Here is a 6,000-nt window from a genome sequence, read left to right on the forward strand (position 1 = left end):
CTACTTTTAAAAGCAATTTTAAAGTACACCGGTTTGCTGTAGGTTCTTATAATGTTAGAAAATATTATACAGTATTTAATTTTGTACAAATTTGCCAAATATTTTATTTACTTTAGGCAAACTGTTCAAAAGTTACAAGAGTTATAATAAATACATGCACAAATATAAATAAATGTCCAACCGTCGAGTCAGTTTGGGATTTTGCTGCCCACTGTAAATAGTACAGTGGGCTAAATGAAATTTGAATTTATACTTTTTTTCTTTTTTTAGATCGAGAAGACCAGTCGATTTTGTGTACAGGAGAATCTGGAGCTGGTAAAACTGAAAATACGAAAAAAGTTATCCAATATTTGGCCTATGTGGCGGCATCCAAACCCAAAGGATCAGGAGCGGTAAGTTTTTTTTGCCAAAAATATAAAAATTGATAAAAAAAATAGAAATGCGTTTGGATAACCTTATGCAAAGGGAAAATGATAAAGTCGGCATTAGACATTAGGCAAAAAAAAAATTTAAGATCAAGTATAAAATAAGATTTTTCCATGTATATACAGATGTATGAATGAGTGTATATATAATATAATGTGTATATTATGTTTCGGCCGTTTATGTTTTCAATCACAGAGCCGGTCGGGCACTTATTTTTAGAAGCAATGCATCAACACTGTTCTGTTCTCTTGATTTTTTTTATTAGCATTTACGACTTAACGCATATCGTTATCGATTGTATGAAAACCAGATGTTGCTGAGCGATTTATACTTATTTAATAAAAGACTCATTTTCCAAGGTTCTCGTTGTAAATGAAATTTTTGATAAATTTCAACAAATTTAAATAATATTGATGCTATTCTCAACCGAGCCATGTGTCCTCTATATAATAAAACAATAATCGTCTTGTACCAAATACAGCATCATTGCCTTTGCCTTCTCTCTTATTATGGCTCATGAGATTTTTATCTCTCGATCATATTAATAATCGTATAAATATCGTCTCTGGTCGTTTTAATTTAATCATTCATTTGCCATTTTTGGTAACATACGACAAAACGAGATACACTTTTACAACTGACTGACTGACTGATTGACTGACATCATTATGTCACAGGTCGAAAAAAATAAAATAAAATATAAACATACTCATTTTTTTAATTTGGTCAAAAATCAGGATATAATTCAGTTATAAAAAAGCTTAAATATTGAAAAAGCTTCTGTTATATAAATTACTGATCGTTAAAGTTTTTTATATGTGATTTTAATAATTTACCAAAATCTTGTAAATTAACAGTTTACTACATTTTCAGACAATTTGCAAAAAATATATAATTTACGGCATTTATAGACGAATTGCAACAATTTAAAAACTTGTATGTCTTTTTCATATAATTTATAACATTTTCAGACAAACTGCAACATTTTGAGATTATTTCCGACATATATGATTTTCAATATTTTTATATAATTTACTATATTTTCAGTTAATTTGCAACTGATTGCAAAATGATTTACAAGCATTTTTGGAAATATGCAGTTTTAAGGTCTTTTGGCATTGCAACATTTTGAGACAATAAAATAAAATTGTTTTTATTTAAATAGTATATTTGGTCAAAAAAGCAGCATATAATTCAGCCTTAAAAAATCTTGTAAATTATTACAGTACATTTCCAGACAATTTATACAATTTACAGCATTTATAAGGAAATTGCAACATTTTGAAAAAACATTTAGACTTTTTTATATAATTTATAACATTTTCTGACAAACAACACTATATAGACAAATTGCAAGATTTTGATATTATTTCCGACGTTATCATAAAATTTTCAATATTTCTTATAATTTACTACAATTTCAGGTACTTTACAACATTTTCATACAACTTACAATGTTTTTAGATTATTTACAAGCATATTTGGAAATATACAGTTTATATATACAGAACATTTTTAACATTTTTTGGCATTGCAACGTTTTGAGACAATTTACATTTCAGAGATCATTCAATAAGATTTAGTTTTTTTTTATTTATTTACATGAAACTACAAGTGAATAAAAGGGTTTCAGTAATTATTGTGACTAAAATAATAAATAAAATTTTAGAAAAAATTTAAAATACTACCCATTGGTAGATTTTCAATTTGGTAAAATTTAGTAAATAATTCCCGTAGGTTACACAGGCCACAATGTCTAATGCTGATTTATTAAATATTAATAAATTAAACCTAATATAAATATATTTCTATAATGTGATGTCTTATTTTGTTTGTAAATATATAAATAGTTAAAAAGGTAACGGTTAGATATATATTATTGTGGTTGTTGACTTAAAACATAGTGCTTTTCCATTTATTTAATTTTAATTATCTAGATCCTGGTCGTGTTTGATCCTAGTTCGTGTTTTCGTATTTATAGTTTTTGTATATATATGTCTTAGTTTGTTTGTGTGCCTGCTATATTAGATAGAATATAGTTTAGAAGGTATCTCATTTGTTCTGCACAAAAACTGTATTATTGCACGTACTGTAGAACTTGAAACAAGAATCAGTGATATAATATATATCAAACCGTACTTTTCAAAAATATATATATCAACCAAAATCCATGGATTGTTTAACTTGCACATCCACATTGTTTTCATATTGTGTGTGTTTTGTCTGTTTTTTCCATATTAACACCACCGAACGTCGACCAAAACTAAAAATACACATATAACCATAATAACTGGTACAACAACTACAACATATATTTTGGCAACCGCAAACCAAAATTGACCCCGTCGACTACCGATTGGTTTTGGAATGCTGCTCTCAAAATTTTGCACCATTTTTCCAAAATTAAAAAAATAAAACCTGGCGCACGCTTAATTTGCCTGTGCATGGCACCATGGCACCACCGCCGCCAAAAAACAACACTTCTGCACTTGTGTTATATATTATAGTCACCGAGTCCGGCCCTTATAATTGTAAGTAGATCGAGAATTTATATTTTAGAGCAAACTAACAAGAAATTAGACTAGATTTATTGTTATTGATATTACTAACACATTAATTTTGTGTTTTGTTTGAGTAGATTTTGGATATTGTAGTTTGAAACTTTGTCAATCAGTTGTTGTGGATTTGTTGTGCACCATTTCATACATTTTTTTTTATCAGGGTGAACTTGAGCAACAGTTATTGCAAGCCAATCCAATTTTAGAAGCTTTTGGTAACGCCAAGACTGTAAAGAACGACAATTCTTCCAGATTTGTAAGTATTAACTTCTATCACCATCTACCAAATCCAGCAGTTTTACTATAATTTTACTGATCATTTTTAGGGTAAATTCATCAGGATTAATTTTGATGCCAGTGGTTACATCTCTGGTGCCAATATCGAAACATATCTTTTGGAAAAATCGCGTGCTATCAGACAAGCGAAAGATGAAAGGACTTTCCACATTTTTTACCAATTGTTGGCTGGTGCCTCTCCTGAACATAGAGGTAAAATTTAAAAAACAATGTTTAGGTTAGTCCAAATCCAATTTGCTAATATTGTTTTTTTTTTTTTTTTTAGAAAAATTCATCCTAGAAGATCCAAAATCCTATCCATTCTTATCCAATGGTGCCTTACCAGTTCCTGGTGTCGATGATGCTGCAGAGTTTCACCAGACAGTAAAGTCGATGAATGTGATGTGTATGACACCAGATGATTTCAATGCCATTTTTAGAATCGTAAGCGCTGTTATGCTCTTTGGTTCGATGACATTCAGACAAGAAAGAAATTCAGACCAGGCTACTTTGCCTGATAACACAGTCGCACAGAAGGTTGCACACTTACTTGGTAAGTAGAAAAAAAATACTTGGTGTTGTAATATATATATATATATATATATATATATATATATATTATATTCTAATCATGTATCCTTTACCCCAGGGCTTTCTGTAACCGAGATGACGAAGGCTTTCCTGACGCCCAGGATAAAAGTTGGTCGTGACTTCGTAACAAAAGCTCAGACCAAGGAGCAAGTAGAATTTGCAGTAGAAGCGATTTCCAAAGCTTGCTATGAAAGAATGTTCAGATGGCTTGTAAATCGTATCAACAGATCCTTAGATCGCACCAAGCGACAAGGAGCATCCTTCATCGGTATCCTGGATATGGCTGGTTTTGAAATCTTCGAACTCAACTCCTTCGAACAACTCTGCATCAATTATACAAATGAAAAACTGCAACAGTTGTTCAATCATACTATGTTCATATTGGAACAGGAAGAATATCAGAGGGAAGGGATTGAGTGGAAGTTTATTGATTTTGGTTTAGATTTGCAACCGACTATTGATTTGATTGATAAACCTGGTGGTATCATGGCTTTATTGGACGAGGAGTGCTGGTTCCCGAAAGCTACCGATAAAACTTTTGTAGAAAAATTAGCAGGAGCACACAATTTGCATCCCAAATTCATGAAATCTGATTTCAGGGGTAAGAATAACAATATAATGCGTATGATGAAAATATGTTAATCTGTGTCCTTTCCTCCAGGTGTGTCCGATTTCGCGGTGATGCATTACGCTGGCAAGGTCGATTATTCGGCCAGCAAGTGGTTGATGAAGAATATGGATCCTTTGAATGAAAATGTTGTCTCCTTGTTGCAAAATTCACAAGATCCTTTCGTCGTTCACATATGGAAGGACGCCGAAATTGTAGGAATGGCCCAACAAGCCTTGAGCGACACACAATTTGGTGCCAGAACGAGAAAAGGTAGAACAGGTAATTAATTTTTATACTTGTATATTATTAATCATCATTTTTTTGTTATTGTTGTGCAGGAATGTTTAGAACTGTTTCGCATTTGTACAAGGAGCAGCTGTCTAAATTGATGGACACTTTGAGGAACACGAATCCGAACTTTGTTCGTTGCATTATTCCAAATCATGAGAAACGTGCGGGAAAAATTGATGCACCATTGGTAAATGAATTATTTATTTAATTATATTGCCGAGCAGCTTGTGTACTTTTAATTTTTTAGGTTCTTGATCAATTGAGGTGCAATGGTGTACTTGAAGGAATTAGAATCTGTCGTCAAGGTTTTCCAAATAGGATACCATTCCAAGAATTCAGACAACGTTATGAACTTCTTACGCCGAATGTCATTCCTAAAGGTTAGTACTCATTTTTTAACTTCCCGAAGGAGAAGTTTATGTTTTCATCAAAAAATCCGACTCGCTAATTTTGTTTTCTCGACGTTTCAAGCCATTCTGAATCGAATGAGACCAAATTTAAGGGAAAAGTGTGTGTGTGTGTGAACAGATTATATGCCGTAAATCGATGTTTTCTCAAAAACGGCTGGATCGATTTCAAAAATTTAAAAGCCATTCGATGTATCTCGATGAGGACTAGCGTTTCTGAGTTTTGTACGACTGGCCGTTTCTTTGTAAATCGCAGAAAAGTGAAAATTTTTTCGTCCACGTTTTAGCCCGCAATTCTGAATTGATTTTGAAAATTCAAAAACTGTTCGATAGATATTGGTTGGAAAAAATAAAATATTACGGCCCTAGGACAAGTCGTTTAATTTTAATAATTCTTCAAAGTTTGCAAAAAGTAGTATAGTTTTTTTGGCATTTGTCAAAATTAGACCTTTGATCGACGTTTTCTTAAAAACGCCTGAACCGATTTCAGAAATTTAAAAGCCATTTGATGTATCTCAATGAGGACTATTGTTTGTCAATTTTGTGAGACAATCTGCCAAACCGTTTCCTTGTAATTTGAAAAAAGTGTTAAACTTTTCGTCCATATTTAAGTTCAAACTACCGAATCGATTTTAAAAAATCAAAAACTGTTCAAAAGATATTCGTTGGGAATGATACTGATTAGTTTTAGGTGAAAATCTACCGAGCCGTTTTCTTGTAATTAACTGTTGAAAACAAAATTTAAGCCGATTTTTATAGATATTTTTTAGCGATATATATCATGGTCTTATAGAACTTACTGTAATATTACGGCCTTACGACAAGTAGTTTCATTTTAAAA

General features: G+C 31.6%; 1 pseudogene; it reads left to right on the forward strand.

Annotated features, from left to right (window-relative positions):
• Nucleotides 1–6,000, forward strand: part of LOC113372974 — a 61,749-nt pseudogene that overhangs the window by 35,088 nt on the left and 20,661 nt on the right.

The sequence above is a fragment of the Ctenocephalides felis genome, unplaced genomic scaffold (assembly GCF_003426905.1).
Source record: "Ctenocephalides felis isolate EL2017-DRISC unplaced genomic scaffold, ASM342690v1 CF-g0.4_SCAFFOLD_01604, whole genome shotgun sequence".
NCBI classification, from domain to species: Eukaryota; Metazoa; Arthropoda; class Insecta; order Siphonaptera; family Pulicidae; genus Ctenocephalides; species Ctenocephalides felis.